This window comes from Trichechus manatus, unplaced genomic scaffold, assembly GCF_000243295.1.
Source record: "Trichechus manatus latirostris isolate Lorelei unplaced genomic scaffold, TriManLat1.0 scaffold00073, whole genome shotgun sequence".
Taxonomy (NCBI): domain Eukaryota; kingdom Metazoa; phylum Chordata; class Mammalia; order Sirenia; family Trichechidae; genus Trichechus; species Trichechus manatus.
Genome location: NW_004444009.1, coordinates 5108785 through 5127165, shown reverse-complemented (window position 1 = coordinate 5127165; position 18381 = coordinate 5108785).

Here is an 18381-nt window from a genome sequence, read left to right as displayed (position 1 = left end):
TCCTAAATAGTCTTCCCTTTCCAGCCCTGGCCCCTCTCAGCCCATCCTCCACACTGCCTCCAGAGAGGACTTTCTGAAAAAAATAGATTGGTTGCCATCACCCCCTGATTAAGAACCCTGATGACTACCCATTGCCCACAGGGTAAAGTTCATGTTCTATAACCTATTTTTATTCCTTTTCCATCTCTTCTTCTTCTTCTTTTTTTTTTTTTAAATATTTTATTGTGTTTTTGGTGAAAGTTTACACAGCAAATTAGGTTCCCATTTAACAATTTATGTACATATTGTTCAGTGACATTGGTTATATTTTCCACATTGTCAACATGCCACATTCTCATTATTTCCATTCTGATTGTTCCATTTGCATTAATCTAGCTTCCCTGCCCCCCCACCCACACCTTTCTCACCTTTGCTTTCTGGTAAATGTTGACCATTTGGTCTTGTATGGATGATTCTTTTTTTTTTTTAAGGAGCACAGTATTCATGGGTGATATTCTTTATTTTATAAGCCAATCTGTTATTTAGCTGCAAGGTGACATCTGGGAGTGGTTTCAGTTCAAAGTTTAAAGGGTATCTCAGGGCAATAGTCTCTGAGGTTCCTCTAGTCTCTACTAGTCCAGTGAGTCTGGCCTTTTTTTTAAAGACTTTGAGTTCTGTTCTACAATTTTTTTGCCATTCTATCTCAGATCATCTATTGTGTCCCTGGTCAGAACAATCAGTAGTGGTAACCAGGCACCATCTCTCTAGTTCAGTGGTACCTAGTGTAGGAACTCATGGTGTCACCCCCCTCAACATGGACCTTCTCCTGTAACAGACTATACAGAATCCTTAGTTGTTTATTATCAATTTTAATCATAGAATAATATGTGATAGTTATAAATTGCTTAAATGTAATATTTCTTAGATTATATGAATACTAACAACAAAATTGTCCTGTAAAATCTTTCTATGTTGCATTACAACATTGTTAGTAACTGAGCAGAAGCATTATTTTATTTTTCTCCTTCTTTTCCTTTAATTACTACTTCATTCTCAGAAAAGTTATTGATATAGGTTCACAAATACTAATTACCACAATATTGTAACTAAGACACCAGAAAATTTGACAAAATCAGCAACTATGAAATCAATGAAAACAACAGTATGTGCTTGCGGTGGTGCAAAAAAAAAAAAAACCATGTGATTTGAAGCGTCATTGTAATCAGGTAATAATGGCAGCTCTGATTGGAGCACATTAGAAGGTTCAAAAAGTAAATTAGCACAGAGTTTTAACCTTGTAGGTATATTGATACATGTAAGCTGGGCTTATGAAAAATGTTTTTGTTGTTATAACTAACTACAGGGATATTTTTATAAAAAAATAAAAAATTTCTGCTGAAACATTGCACAAAAATTTTATAGACAGTAATTTTGGTGTCACTTCCTTGGACAGTGTCACCTACTGTGGTCCACATCCGCCTCACACCTCTAGTGACATCACTGTTCTAGTTCTTCTGGTTTCAGAATAGATGAGGCTGTGGTTCGTGTAAGCAATTAGTCCTTTAAATTAGTTTCTTCTTTAAGTCTTTGGTTTCCTTCTTTCTCTTTTCCTTCTGATGAGTAGAGACCAATAGTTGTATCTTAGGTGGGTGTTTGATATCCTAGGCATTAGTAAGCTGAAATGGACTGGTATTGGCCATTTGAAACCAGAAAATCATATATATAGTCTACTATGCCAGGAATGACAAATTGAAGAGGAATGACACTGCATTCATCATCAAAAAGAACACTTCAAGATCTATCCTAAAGTACAATGCTGTCAGTGATAGGATAATAGCCACACACCTACAAGGAAGACCATTTAATACAACTATTATTCAAATGTACACACCAACCACTAACGCCAAATATGAAGAAATTGAACATTTTTTTACCAACTTCTGCAGTCTGAAATTGATCAAACAGGCAATTAAAATGCATTGATAATTACTGGTGATTGGAATGCAAAAGTTGGATACAAAGAGGAAAGATCAGTAGTTGGAAAATATAGCCTTGGTAATAGAAATGATGCCGGAGATAACCTGAGAGAATTTTGCAAGACCAGCGACTTCTTCATCGCAAATACCATTTTTCAACAACATAAATGGTGACTATACATGTGGACCTCGCCAGATGGAAAACACAGGAATCAAATCAACTACATCTGCGGAAAGAGATGATGGAAAAGCTCAAATCATCAGTCAGAACAAGGCCGGTGGCCAACTGTGGAATAGACCATAAATTGCTCATATGCAAGTTCAAGTTGAAGCTGAATAAAATTAGAACAAATCCACAAGATCCAAAATACAACCTTGAGTATATCCAACTTGAATTTAGAGACCATCTCAAAAATAGATTTGATGCATTGAACACTAATGACTGAAGACCAAATGAGTTGTGGAATGACATCAAGGACATCATACTTGAAGAAAGCAAGAGGTCATTAAAAAGACAGGAAAGAAAGAAAAGACCGAAATAGATGCAAGAAGAGAAGCTAAAACTTGTTCTTGAAAGTAGAGTAGCTAAGATGAAGTAAAAGAGTCAAACAAAAGATTTCAAAGAGTGGCTGAAGAAGACAAAGTAAAGTATTATAATGACATGTGCAAAGATCTGGAGTTAGAAAACCAAAAGGGAAGAACATGCTCAGCATTTCTCAAGCTGAAAGAACTGAAGGAAAAGTTCAAGCCTCAAGTTGCAATATTGAAGGATTCTATGGGAAAAGTATTAAACAACGCAGGAAGCATCAAAAAAAGATGGAAGGAATACACAGAGTCACTGTACCAAAAAGAATTGGTTGACATTCAACCATTTCAGAATGTAGCATATGATCAAGAACCGATGGCAATGAAGGAAAAACTCTAAGCTGCACTCAAGGCTTTGGTGAAAAATAAAGCTCCAGGAATTGACAGAATACCAACTGAGATGTTTCAATCAACAGACACAGCACTGGAAGTGCTCACTCATCTCTGCTAAGAAATACAGTTACCTGGCCAACCAACTGGAAGAGATCCATATTTGTGCCTATTCAAAGAAAGGTGATCCAAAAGAATGTGGAAATTATCGAACAATATCATTAATATCACACACAGGTAAAATTTTGCTGAAAATCATTCAAAAGCAGTTGCAGCAGTACATAGACAGGGAACTTCCAGAAATTCAAGCCAGATTCAGAAGAGGACATGGAATGAGGGATATCATTGCTGATGTCAGATAGATCTTGGCTAAAAGCAGAGAATACGAGAAAGATGTTTACTTGTGTTTTATTGGCTATGCAAAGGCATTCACCTGTGTAGATCATAACAAATTATAGATAACATTTCAAAGAGTGGGAATTTCTTTGAAATTCTTAATAATGTTCATAAGGAACTTGTACATAAACCAAGAGGCAGTCATTCGAAAGAACAAGGGGATACTGCGTGGTTTAAAGTCAGGAAAGGTGTGCGTCAGGGTTGTATCCTTTCATCATGTTTATTCAATCTGTTTGCTGAGCAAATAATCCAAGAAGCTGGACTATATGAAGAAGAACAAGGCATCAGGATTGGAGGAAGACTCATTAACAACCTTCGATATGCAGATGACACAATCTTGCTCTCTGAAAGTGAAGAGGATTTGAAGCACTTACTGATAAAGATCAAAGACTACAGCCTTCAGTATGGGTTACACCTCAACATGAAGAAAACAAAAATCCTCACAAATGGACCAATAAGCAACATCATGATAAATGGAGAAAAGATTGAAGTTGTCAAGGATTTCATTTTACTTGAATCCACAATCAATGCCCATGGAAGCAGCAGTCAAGAAATCAAACAACGCATTGCATTGGGCAAATCTGCTGCAAAAGACCTCTTTAAAGTGTTAAAAAGCAAAGATGTCACTTTAAGGACTAAGGTGTGCCTGGCCCAAGCCATGGTATTTTCAATTGTCTCATTGCATGGGAAAGCTGGACAATGAATAAGGAAGGCCAAAGAACTGATGCCTTTAAATTATGGTGTTGGCAAAGAATATTGAATATACCATGGACTGCCAGAAGAGCAAACGAGTCTGTCTTATAAGAAGTACAGCCAGAATGCTCCTTAGAAGCAAGGATGAGAAGACTTTGTCTCACATACTTTGGACATGTAATCAGGAGGGACCAGTCCTTGGAGAAGGACATCATGCTTGGTAAAGTAAAGGGTCAGAGAAAAACAGGAAGACCTTTAACGAGATGGATTGATACAGTGACTGCAACGATGGGCTCAAGCATAACAATGCTTGTGAAGATGGTGTAGGACAGGGCAGTGTTTCATTTTGTTGTAGGTGGGGTCATTATGAGTCAGAACTGACGAGACGGTGCCTGACAACAACAGATGTCTGCTCAGAAGCTTTTAAGACCCCAGATGCTACTTACAAAACTAAGATGTAGACCATAAATTTTATGGACTATGTTGTGCCAATTGACTGAGTTGAAGCACGTGACTATGGTCCTAAACCTTCAGACCCAGTAAACAAGTCCTGCAAGGTGTTTGGTTAGTACTGGGAAGTATCCGTGACTATGCCCCCTATGTGCTTTATTATATATATGAATATACGTGCAGCATACACAAACATGTTTATGCATACACCTACAGATACACCTATGCATGCACACATATATACACATATATTCCTTCCTATACACATATAAGCATACATCTCTACCTATGTAACCGCTCATGTATTTTTTGGTGTTACTGCTGTAGTTGCAAAATCGAGCATGTTATAGTATTTACCAATAATGTCTCTTGTGTGCTTCTTAGTGTCATTATTAACCTTGGTCAAGTTGTGTACACTTATCCACATTTGGTATTGCCTTTCCCAAAATCAAAAATAACAATTGTCTACTGTCTGAAGAGTGACTCCTTCTCTCTCCCCATCCTGTCCCTGGTAAACACCAAAAAACCTTGATTTCTGTATGTATGCCTATTTTTGTGTTTTTATTAAAGTGGTATCATACAATACTTGCCCTTTTTTGATTGACTCAGCATAATATCCTCCAGATTTATCCATGTTATAAGATGTTTTGCAAGTCATTATTCTTTATTGCTGCATAGTATTCCATTGTATTTATATACAACATTTTGTTTATCCATTCATTCGTTGATGGGCACTTAGGTTGTTTACATCTTTTTACTATTTTAATTAAGCTGCAATGAACATAGTTGTGCATATGTCTATTCGTGCTACTGATATTAGATCTCTAGGGTATATACCTAGGAGTGGGATTGCTGGATTGTAAGGTACTTCTATTTCTAGCTTTTTGAGGAGGCGCCATACTGTTTTCCATATGATTGTACCATTTTACAACCCCACCAGCAGTGGGTAAGGTCCCAATCTCTCCACAACTTTACTAGCATTTGTTTTTTTCTGTTTGTTTGTTGTTGTTTTTGATCAGTATCATTTTTGCAGGGGTAAGACAGTATCTCATTGTAGTTTTGCTTTGCATGTCTCTGATGGCTAATAATCGCAAGCATCTTTTCATGTGCTTGTTGGCTGCTTGAATTTCCTCTTTGGTGATGATCTATTCATGTCCTTTGCCCATTTCTTAATTAGATTGTTTGTCTTTTTGTTGTTGAGTTGTGGAAGTTTTCTATATATTTTAGAGATTAGACTCTTATTAGATTTTTTTTCCAGTCTGTAGGTTCTCTTTTTGCTCTTTTGATAAAGTCTTTTGATAAGCATAGATATTTAATTTTTAGGAGGTCTCAGTTATCTAAGTTGTCTTCTGTTTCTCATGCATTTGTATTTGTGTTTAGTAGTCTACTTCTGAAAAAAAATTAGGTCCCATAGTTTTGTCCCTATATTAACTTCCAGGAACTTTATAGTTTTAGCTTTAACATTTAGGCCTTTGATCCATTTTGAGTTAGTTTTTGTGTATAGTGTGAGGTATGGATCTTGTTTCATTTTTTTGCAAATGGATATCCAGTTTTGCCAGCACTATTTGTTAAAGAGACTGTTTCTTCCCCATTGAATGCACTTTGACAAAAATCAGCTATTCATAGATGGATAAATTTCATCCATCTCTTCTTGACTTCCAATGTTAAGAAGTGCCCACTATTTCCTACCTAACAACTTGCAGTCTTACAAAATAATAGGCTACAAAATGCATAACCAATGATCGATGTCAACTCCTCTTCAATTTATCCACTTCTACGTCTGGCACCATTGCTTCCCTGTGGCTACAGCTCCAAGACTGTTTATTTTACCCCTCACATTCCAGTCACTTCCAGTGGCTTTGGTCAGTTAGGAGTGAGAGACGATGTTGACCAAAGAGGGCAGAACTTTTCTTTTGACTACTCCTGTGCTGGGCTAAGGTCTCTCACTGGATTGTGAGATGTTGCTGTTGTTACTTGCTGTTGAGTTGGCTCACAGCAACCTTATGTATGAAAGAACAAAATGTTACCTGGTCCTGCACCGTTTTCATGATCTTTGATCCTTCTGAGCCCATTGTTGTAGCTTCTGTGTCAATCTATCTCATTGAGTTGCTTGTGGGAGCAGTACTATTTAATTAGTTTGACAGAAGGTTATCACTGAGAGAGTTCTGTGAAGGTTCTGCTAGCAAGGGTAAAAACCTTGCCTGAATTCCTGCACCTGCCTTTGGGGAAGGAGTAGGGGACTGGGTAGGGACTGACAGGGAAAGAGTAGGAAAACATAACCATTAAAGACTAGCCAATTTGGTCTGCTCGATACTCAAACAAGTTCAAAGTTTTCTGTTTGTTTGTTTAATAAAACACTGACTCAACTCACAGTTACCCAAATCTAACAGAGAAAATAACTCAATAAAAGTGATAGCTCTCTAGCCAGAGAAGATACAAATTACCAATATCAAGAATGACAAAGGGTATATCACTACCAATTCTACAGATATTAAAAGAATAATAAGGGACGATTTTAAACAATTTCATGCCAAAAATCTGACAACTTAAATGAAATGGACACATTTTCTTAAAGATACAAACTACCAAAGCTCACTTAAGAAGAAATTGATAACAGGAAAAGTCCTGCATCTATTGAAGAAATTGAATTTGTAGTTAAAACTTTCCCGCAAAGAAAACCCCAGACCAAGATGTTTTCACTAGGGAATTCTATCAAACATTTAAAGAAGTGTTACTAATTATATGCAAACCCCTCCAGAAAATTGAAGTGAATGGAATACTTCCCAACTCATTCTATGAGCCAGCATTACCTTGATACAAAAACCAGATAAAGACATTAAAAGAGAAGAAAACTACAGAACAATATCCCCCATTAATACAGATGCAAGAATTCTTAAAATTTTTAGCAAATTGAATCTAGCAATATATAAAAAAGATAATACAAGTAATAATACCAAGTAGGATTTATCCCAGGAATTCAGTGTTGGCTTAATATTTGAAAATCAATCAATGTAATTCACTATAAAACAGACTAAAAAAGAAAATCCAAATGATTATCTCAATAGATGCATTTGACAAAAGCCAACATCTATTCCTGATAAAAAGTCTCAGCAATTAAGAATGAAGGGAACTTCCTCAATCTGATAAGGGACATCTATGATAAACCAATGGCTAACATCATACTTAACAATGAAAGATTGAATGTTTTATCCTTAAGATCAGGAACAAGGCAAGGATATCCATATTCATTACTTATATTCAACATCGTACTGTAGGTTCTAGCCAGTGCAATAAGGCAAGAAAAATAAATAAAAGGCACCCAGATTGGAAAGGAAGAAGCAAAACTGTCCTTACTCCCAAATGAAATGATTGCATACGTAGAATATCTGATGGAATCTACAAAAAAGCTACCAAAATTAATCTATGAGTTTAGCAAGTTTGCAGGATGCAAGATCAATATAAAAAGTCAATTGTATTTATATATACCAGTAATAATTCAAACAGAAATAAAAATACCACTTACAATATGATAAAATAAATATGTAATACTTAGGGATAAATCTAACAATATCTGTACATTGAAAACTAAAAATAATTGCTGACAGAAATTAAAGAAGACCTAAATAAATGCAGAGAGATGCTGTGTTTATGGATCAAAAAATTCAATATTGTTAAGATGTCAATTTTCCCAAATTTATCTATAGATTCAATGCAAGCCCTATCAAAATTCCAGCAGACTTTCTTTCTTTCTTTTTAGAAATTGGCAAGGTGATTGCAAAATTCATTTGGAAATGTAAAGGGTATAGAATAGCTAAAACAACTTTGAAAAAGGAGAAAAAAATGGAGAATTATCACTAGCTGACTTCCAGACTTGTTATTAATCTATAGTAATCAAGAGAGTATGATATTGTTGTCAAGATAGACAAATATATCAAAGGAAAGAATAGAGTCCAGAAATAGATCCACACGACATATGTATTATCAACTGAATTTCAACAAGTATGAAAATGGAATTCAATAGAGAAAAGATAGACTTTTCAACAAATGATGCTGAAATAATTGGATATCTATATGCAAAAAATGAACACTGATTCATATGTAACATTATGTACAAAAATTAACTCAAAATGGATTGTAGATCTAAATATATAAACTTCTAGAAGAAAACATAGGAGAAAATCTTTGTGATCTTGGGTCAGGCAAAGATTTCACTGATACAACACTAAGAGAAAAGAAAGAATTGATAATTAGGCTTCGTCAAAATTAAGAATTTGCTCTTCAAAAGACACTTTTAAGAGTATGAAAAGACAAGCCACAGACTAGGAGAAAATGCCTGTAAATCTCTTAGCTGAGAAAGTACTTTTGTCCAGAATATATGAAGAACTCTCAAAACTCAATAAGAAGAAAAAAAATGGGAAAAAGATTTGAACAGATACTTTATTAAAGAAGATATTCAGATGGAAATAAGCATAAAAAATACTTTTAATATCACTAGTCATTACGGAAATGCAAATTAAAAACACAATGTGATACAATTACTCTCCAAATAGAATAGCTTAAAAAAAAAAAAAACTGGTCATACCAAGTATTGGTGAGAATGTGGAGGAACTGGAATGCTCATATACTGCTGGCCAGAATGTAAAATGGTATAGCCACTATGGAGAACATTTTGACAATTTCCTAAAGAATTAAACATATGACTATGTATGGACTGGAGTCCCTGGATGATGCAAACGGTTAAAGTTTAGAGGCTCAAGTCCATCCAGAAGTGCCTTGAAAGGCCTGGAGATTTAATTCTGAAAAATCAACCATAGAAAACCCTATGGAGCACAGTTCTACTCTGACACACATGGGTTCAACAGAATTAACTCAAAGGCAACTGTAAATATGTGATCTAGCCATTTCACTTCTAGTTATTTACACAAGAGAAATGAAAGCATATGTCCAGATGAAGACTTGCATGCAAAAGTTCATAGTAGTGTTACTTGTAATGGCTGAAAACTATAAACAACTGAAATTTCCATTAACAGGTGAATGGATGAACAAATTGTAGTATACTACTCAGCAATAAAAAAACATGAGCTATTGATGCATGCAACAACATGGATGAATCTTAAAATAATTATGTTGAATAGAAGAAACCAGACCCTCCCCCCTCAAAAAAAGAGTACCTACTGAATGATTCCATTTATATAAAATTCTAGGAAGTGCAAACTAATGTGTCGTAATGGAAAGCACATCAGTGGTTATCTGTTGATGCACAAGGGGTAAGGAAGGGCAGGATGAAAGGATTACAAACGGGCACAAGGAAACTTTTAAGTATAATGGATATGTTCATTATCTTGATTATAGTGATAGGGTATGTCAAAACTTGTCAAATTTTACACTTTAAATATATGCAGCTGAGGTGGAGCCAACATGGTGCTATAAACAGAAACACTATGCTGTCCCTGTGTAGGGACAGACCTGAAAAACTAAGTAAAACTGATACAAATGTCAATTTTGGAACCCTAAGTGTCAAATGAAGGGATAAACAACTCGATCAAGCACCAAATGGAATAAGAAACTGACAGAGAACAGAGAACAAGGAGAGCTACAGAGTGGAGGTTGCCTACCAGCTAATGCAGCATGGATTTGCCATCTTGGACCTCAGCCACCAAGGACCCCAGACAGGAAGTAGGGAAAGTCAACTTCATGAAGGTCCCAACAGGAGACAGAGCACCCGATAACCAGGCACACAAGCTTCCCCACCCCCTTCTTCCCTCTATGTGGCCTCCACTGCTTTCCAACGGGCCACGGTCACTTGGCCAGAGAGACACCAGCTCACTGCCACCTGGGTCTGCCCTGTCGCTGATGGCTGCTTCCCCCAGTGCCATTTTTTAAATTATTGACTTTTTTTTGTTTCTTCTCTCTTTCTCCCTTCCTTCCTTTCCTTTCTCCTAGTCAGCTAGCCCTGTGTGCCGTCCCTGCCCCCTTTTGATGAGCTGTGCTGCACCATGCAGCTAGATAGCCACTGGGATGGTCTCCCCAGTTCTGTTCGGCCCTCACAGCAGGCTCCTTCAGTGGCATTTTTTCTCTTATTTTTTCTTTATGTTTCTTCTCTCTCTCTCCCTTCCTTCCTCTCCTTTCTCCAGCTGACCTAGCCCGTGTGCCATCTCTCTCCCTTTTTGATGGGCTGTGCTGCACCACTTGGCTAGAGAGCCACCAGAACACAGCCTTCCTGGGTCTGCACTGCCCCAACTGGCTGGCTCCTTCAGCACCATATTTTTGTTTGTTTGTTTTTGTTTCTGCTTTCCCTATCCCTTTCTTCCTTTCCTTTCTCCAGCCCAACTAGACCGTGGGCTGCCCCCACACCTTCATGAAGGGCAGTGTTGCACCACTTGGCTAGAAAGCCACTGACACTCGGCTTTCCCAGGTCTGTGCTTCTGTAACCATCCTGCTCCATCAGCACCATTTTTGTTTGTTTCTTCTCTCTCTCTCCCTTCCTTCCTTTCCTTTCTCCCACTCACTTAGCCCTGTGCACCACCCTCCCATTTCTCAATGGGCCATGCTGCATGCACCACTTGGCTACAGAGCCACTGGCAAATGACCTCCCTGGATCTGCGCCATCCCCATAGGCTGGCTCCCTCAGCGCCATACATTTTTATTTTTCTTTACCTTTCCCCTTCTCTCTCCCACCTAAGCCTTGCATTGCCTCCACCCCTTCCTGAGGGCTGTGCTGTGCTACCTAGTGAGAGAGACACTAGCTCGCTACCACACCAATTCCACCCCGTGCCCAATGGCCAGCTCCCTCAGTACCATATTTTTTTGTCTTTTGGTTTTTTTCTTCCTTCTCGTTCCCTTAGTTCCTTTCCTTTCTTCTTCCCACCTAGCCCCGTGCTTGGCTCATGCCCCTTCTCAACAGGCCGAGCTGCTCCACTTGGCTAGAGAGCCACCAGCACACAGCCTTGCTGGATCTGTCCTGCCTGCACCTGCCCAATTCCACTGCACCTCTATGTTATTTACTTTTTCCCCCTTTCATTTTTTGTGCTATTTTTTCCCTTCTGTTTCTCTATCTTCTTTCTCTTCTTTCTCTCAACCACTTAGCTCCACACATCACATCCTCTCCCTTCCTTCCTGGCTATCTGCACCATGCACTGAGCACTGAGCCCCCAAGCAGCATCAGCACAGACCCCTGGACCCTGACCCCTGACCCCACCCTTCTGGCCTCAGTTATTGCTGCAAACAACTCATCCCTGCCTCTCTCTACTGCTGGACTGGTCCTGCCGCCAATAGCTGAACAACCGGCCCTGCCCACCTGCACAAGGTGGTGAGAAGTACCATGCCTATAGACAAGCAACAAAACACACCCAGCCCAACTGCCCAGACAATAAAATAAAACAAAAAAAGGGCAAAAAAGCCTACAATCAATAAACAAAGAAAACAATTCCTGAATGTCCCAAAGACAGCAGACAATAGCAAAACATATAAAAAACAGGAGAGGATGGCTCCAGAAAGTGACCAAAATACAGCACCAGATGACCTTCTGCTAGAAGAAAAAGCACTGGAACTACCTGATAGGGAATTCAAAACTCTAATATTCAGCATTCTCCAAGAGATTAGGAAAGCAATGAAGGAAAAGATGGACAAAAATAAGGAAAAATAAACAAAATCACGAAAAATACAGACAAAATTTGGGAAAACACAGACAAACCATTGGCAGAACTCAGGAAAATACTACAGGAACAAAGTGCCAAAATAAATAAACAATTAGAAATCATACAAAAACAGCAATTAGAAATCTAAAAGATAAACAACAAAATTTCAGAAATGGACAGTACAATAGAAGGTTTTAGGAGCAAATTTGAAACAATGGGACACAGGATCAGTGAAATTGAAGACAAATCCTTGGATACCATTTTGTTTGGGGAAAAATTTGAAAAAAGAATGAAGAATACCCGAGAACAATGTGGGATACAATCAAGAGAAAACATTTGCTCATGATCAGAGTTCCAGAACAGGAGGAGAAAACGGAAAACACAGAGAGGATCATTGAAGATCTGCTGACAGAAAACTTCCTTAATATCATGGAAGATGAAAAGCTGCCCATCCAAGAAGCTCAATGAAACACACATAGAATAGATCATAAAAGAAAGCCACCACAACATATAATCACAATTGCCAAAACCAAAGACAAAGAAATAATCCTGAGAGCTGCTCAAGAAAAACGAACAGTCACATACAGAGGGGATACAATAAGACTAAACTCCGATTACTCAGCAGAAACTATGCAGGCAAGAAGGCAATGAGATGCCATATATAAAATCTTGAAAGAAAAAAATTGCTAACCAATAATAATAACATATATATATAATAATATATAATATATCCAAAACTCTCACTCAAATATGATAGCAAAATTAGAACATTTTCAGATAAATAGAAATTAAGGGAATATGTAAAAAGGAAACCAAACTTACAATAATTATTAAAGGGAGTCCTTTGGTTAGAAAACAAACAACATCAGACAACAACCTGAATCTAGAACACAGGACAGCATCAGCCAGACACCAACCTAGGTAACGAACTCTCAAAGATAAAACAAAACTAAATTTACAACAGGGAACCAGAGAGGTCCATCTGCAAATGACAACAACATCAGAACAATAAAAGAGGGAATAAACTGTGCTGGTATAGATCTTTCAAATGGAGAGGAAGTCAAAGTGATATCAAGTAATATAAGACTGGTTTAAACTTAGGAAGATAGGGGCAAATTTCGAGTTAACCACAAAAAAGTTAACAAACCTACTCATCGAAATAAAGAAGAAACACATAAAGCCCCAGTAAACACAAAATCTACAAAAATGAAAGAAAAACAAAAGAAATTCAGCATAGGAGAGGAAGAGGAACAAAGTAAACATCAGAACCACAAAAAAAAAAAAGCACTACAAAATGACAGCAATAAACTCACACCTATCAATCATCACAATGAAAGTAAATAGCTTAAATGCACCTATAAAGAGACAGACAGTGACAGAATGGATAAAAGAAACAGGACCCATCAATATGCTGTCTACAAGGGACACATCTTAGAAAGAAAGATATAAATATATTAAAAATCAAACAATGGAAAAAATATATCAAGCAAACGGCAACCAAAAAAGAGCAGGAGTGACAATACTAATCTCAGATAAAATAGACTTTAAAACAAAATCCACTACAAAAAACAAGGAAAGACACTATATAATGATTAAGGGGAGGATCCATCACTAATACATAACCATAATAAACATGTATGCACCAAATGACAGGGCTCCAAAATACATAAACTCTAACAGCACTGAAAAGAGAAATTGACAGTTCCACAATAATAGTAGGAGACTTCAACACACCACTCTTGGTAAAGGACAGAACATCTGGAAAGAAACTCAACAAAGATACAGGTGATCTAAAGGCCACAATCAACCAACTTGACCTCATAGACATATATAAAACACTTCACCCAACAGCTGCAAAGTACACATTCTTTTCCAATACACATGGAACATTCTCCAGAATAGACCACATCTTAGGCCACAAAGCAATCCTCAAGAAAATCCAAAACATTGAGATAATACAAAGTATCTTCTTGGGTCACAACACCATCAAAGTAGAAATTAACAACAGGAAGAGCAAGGGGGAAAAAAAAACATGGAAACTGAATGACACCTTGCTTAAAAACCACTGGGTAATAGAAGAAATCAAAAATGGAATAAAAAAATTCCTAGAATCAAATGAGAATGAAAACACATCATACCAAAATCTTTGGGACACCGCAAAGACAGTGCTCAGAGGTCAAGTTATAACAATAGATGCACACACCGAAAAGAAGAAAGGGACAAAACAAAAACGTTAGCTACACAGCTCAAACAAATAGAAAGAGAACAGCAAAAGAAGTCTACAGCCAAGAAAGGAAATAATAAAGATCAGAGCAGAAATAAATGAAATAGAGACTAAAAAAACAATAGAAACAATCATCAAAACCAAAAGTTGTTTCTTTGAAAGGATCAACAACATCAACAAACCCTTGGCCAAACTGACAAGAAAAACAGGAGAGGACACAAATAACCCAAATAAGAAATGAAATGGGGAACATTACAACAGGCCTGACCAAAATAAAAAGGATCATAACAGAGTACTATGAAAAAGTATACTCCAAAAAAATTGAAAACCTAGAGGAAAAGTAAAAATTTCTAGAAACACATTACCAACCTAAACTAAGACAAACTGAGGTAGAAAATCTGAACAGACTCATAACAAGAAAGAAATTGAAAAGGTAATTTTAAAATTTACAGCAAAAAAAAAGTCCTGGCACAGTTGGCTTCACTGGAGAATTCTATCAAACATTCAGACAAGAGCTCACACCAGTATTACTTAAGCTGTTTCAGAACCTAGAAAAGGAAGGGATACTTCCAAATTCATTCTATGAAGCCAGCATAACACTGATACCAAAACCAGATGAAAACACCACAAAAAAGAAAACTACAGACCAATATCTGTCATGAATATAGATGCAAAAATCCTCGACAAAATTCTAGCCAATAGAATTCAGTATCATATCAAAAAAAAAAAAAAAAAAAAAAACCCACACACCCCGACCAAATGGGATTCGTACCAGCTATGCAAGGATATTTCAACATTAGAAAATCAATCAACGTAATCCACCACATAAATAAAACAAAAGAAAAAAACCACATGATCATCTCAATCAGCACAGAAAAGGCATTTGATAAAGTCCAACACCCATTCCTGATAAAAACTCACAATAAAATAGATACAGAAGGGAAATTCCTCAACATAATAAAAGGGCATCTATACAAAACCAACAGCCAACACAATTCTCAATAGAGAGAGACTGAAAACAAATATAATAATAATGAAAAAGTTTAAAATATTGTGAGAACTACGAAAATGTAACACAGAGACACAAAGTGAGCACATGCTGTAGGAAAAATGGTGCCGATAGACTCATTTGACACAGGTTTGCCAAAAACTTTCAATTTGTAAAAAACGCAACATCCGTGAAGTGCAATAAAACAAGGTATACCTGTAAACGGGTCCGTTATCATTTCACATTTGTTGAAACCCAGCCACACATTTATAAACCTCAAAACTGAACCTCTGTTCTGTTGGGCTTTCTCATTCCCTTGTTGGAATGTTAAAGTTGTTAAACATTATTTGCCCTCTGTGGTTGCTTTTGGCCATCCTTATTTCTTACTTTACCCCTCCAATCCCCCCTTCCCCAACCGACCTGAAAGAATGGCTGTTTTTTTTTCTTTCATTCTTTATTTTGTTGTTGTTGAGAGTATACAGAGCAAAACATACACCAATTCAACAGTTTCTACATGTACAATATAGTGACAGTGATTACGTTCGTCAAGTTGTGCAACCATTTTCACTTTCCTTTTCTGAGTTATTCCTCCCTCATCAACATAAGCTCACTGCCCTCTAAGGTTCCTGTCTAATCTTTCAAGTTGGTCTTGTCCATTTGATCCCATATAGTTAGTACTTAAAAGAGCATAATGCTAGCAGCTGACCTTTTTCACTAATTAAGCTAAACCATTGTTTGGTTTTAAGATGATTTCAGGGAACATTTTTGGTTTAAGGTTTAAAGAGTATCTAAGGGCAATAGTTTTAGGGGCTCATCCTCCCTCTATGGCTCCAGAAAGCTTAGAGTCCATTAGAATTTTAAATTATGTTCTAAATTTTCCCCCTTTTGATCAGGACCCCTGTATAGAATCTTTGATCAAAATGTTCAGTAATGGTAGCTGGCTGTCCACCATTCAGTTCTTCTGGTCTCATGGCAAAGGAGGCAGTTGTTCACGGAGGCAATAAGCCACACATTCCATATCTTCCTCCTATTCCCGAGTTTCCTTCTTCCTTTGTTGCTCCAGCTGAATAGAGAACAATTATTGTACTTTCCCACTTTTGAGATTTTAAGACCCCAGACACTACGCAACAAACTAGAAGACAGAGCAGAAACACTAAACATATTATTAGGCCAATTAACTGTGATGTTTCATGAAACCATGACCCTAAAGCTCCACACCAAGGAACCAAATCCTATGGGATGTTTGACTGTACATAAGCAGCCTCACTAACTACTCTTTTGTTTGTCATTATTGTAAATATATCTATCACACAACTTTTGCCAATTTCAACTTTTTACAGGTGTACAGCTTATTGACAGCAATTACAATAATTGGCTATGCAAGCCTACCCTTAACCAGTACTATTTTTCCATCACCATTAACCCCCTTTTTCCTCCCCACCCCTGGTTACCATTAATAAACTTTGGTCTCTATACATTTGTCTTTTCTTGTCTTTTTATATAAGTGAAGTCATAAAATATTTGTCCTTTTGTGATTGGCTTATTGCACTCAGCATAATGTCTTCAAGCTCCATCCCTACCGTAGCATGTATCAGGACTTAATTTCTCCTACTGGCTGCGTAGTATTCCATTGTGTGCATGTTTCACATTTTGTTTATCCATTCATCTGTTGATGGGCATTTAGGTTGTTTCCACCTTTTGGCTATTGTGAATAGTGCTGCAATGAACACTGGTGTACAACTCTGTTTCTGAGTCACTGCTTTCAAGTTTTTTGGGTATATACCTAGGAGTGGAATTGCTGGGTCATATGATAGTTGGTGGCACAGTGGTTAAGGGCTCGGCTGCTAACCAAAAGGTCGGCAGTTCTTCGAATCCACCAGCTGCTCCTTGGAAACACTATGGGGCAGTTCTACTCTGTCCTATAGGGTCGCTGTGACTCAGAATCAACTCAACCACAACAGGTATGGTAATTCTATTTTTAGTTTTTTGAGGAACCTCCACACTGTTTTCCACAACAGCTGTACCATTTTGCATTCCCACCAGCAGTGGATAAGGGTTCCGATTTCACTACATCTTTGCCAACATTTGTTGTTTTCTGTTTCTTTTTTTAATCTTAGTCATCCTGTTCTTGTTGTTGGGTGCCATTGAGTCGGTTCCAACTCATAGCTACCCTATGTACTACAGAACAAAACGCTGCCTGGTCCTGCGCCTTCTTCACAATCGTTGTCATGCTTGAGCCCACTGTTGCAGCCACTGTGTCAGTCCATCTCCTTGAGTGTCTTCCTCTTTTTTGCTGACCCTCTTCTTTACCAAGCGTGATCTCCTTCTCCAGGAACTGATCCCTCCTTACAACTTGTCCAAAGTATGTAAAATGTAGTCTCTCCATCCTTGCTTCTAAGGAGTATTCTGGTTGTACTTCTTCCAATACAGATTTGTTAGTTCTTTTCACAGTCCATGGTATATTCAATATTCTTCACCAACACCACAATTCAAAGGCGTCACTTCTTCTTCGGTCTTCCTTATTCATTGTCTAGCTTTTGCATGCATATGATGTGATTGAAAATACCATAGCTTGGGTCAGGCACACCTTAGTCTTCAAGGTGATATCTTTGCTTTCCAACACTTTAAAGAGGTCTTTTGCAGAAGATTTGCACAATGCAATGCGTCTTTTGATTTCCTAACTCCTGCTTCCATGAGTGTTGATTGCGGATCCAAGCAAAATGAAATCTTTGACAACTTCAATATTTTCTCTGTTTATCATGATGTTGCTTACTGGTCCACTTGTGAGGATTTTTGTTTTCTTTATGTTGAGGTGTGATCCATACTGAAGGCTGTGGTCTTTGATCCTGATCAGTTAGTGCTTCAGGTCCTCTTCACTTTCAGCTAGCAAGGTTGTGTCATCTGCATAACACAGGTTGTTAATGAGTCTTCCTCCAATCCTGATGCCCTGTTCTTCATATAGTCCAGTTTCTTGGATTATTTGCTCAACATACAGATTGAATAGGTATGGTGAAAGGATACAACCCTGATGCACACCTTTCCTGACTTTAAATCATGCAGTATCCCTTGTTCTGTCCGAACAACCGCCTCTTGATCTATGTACAGGTTCCTCACGAGCACAAC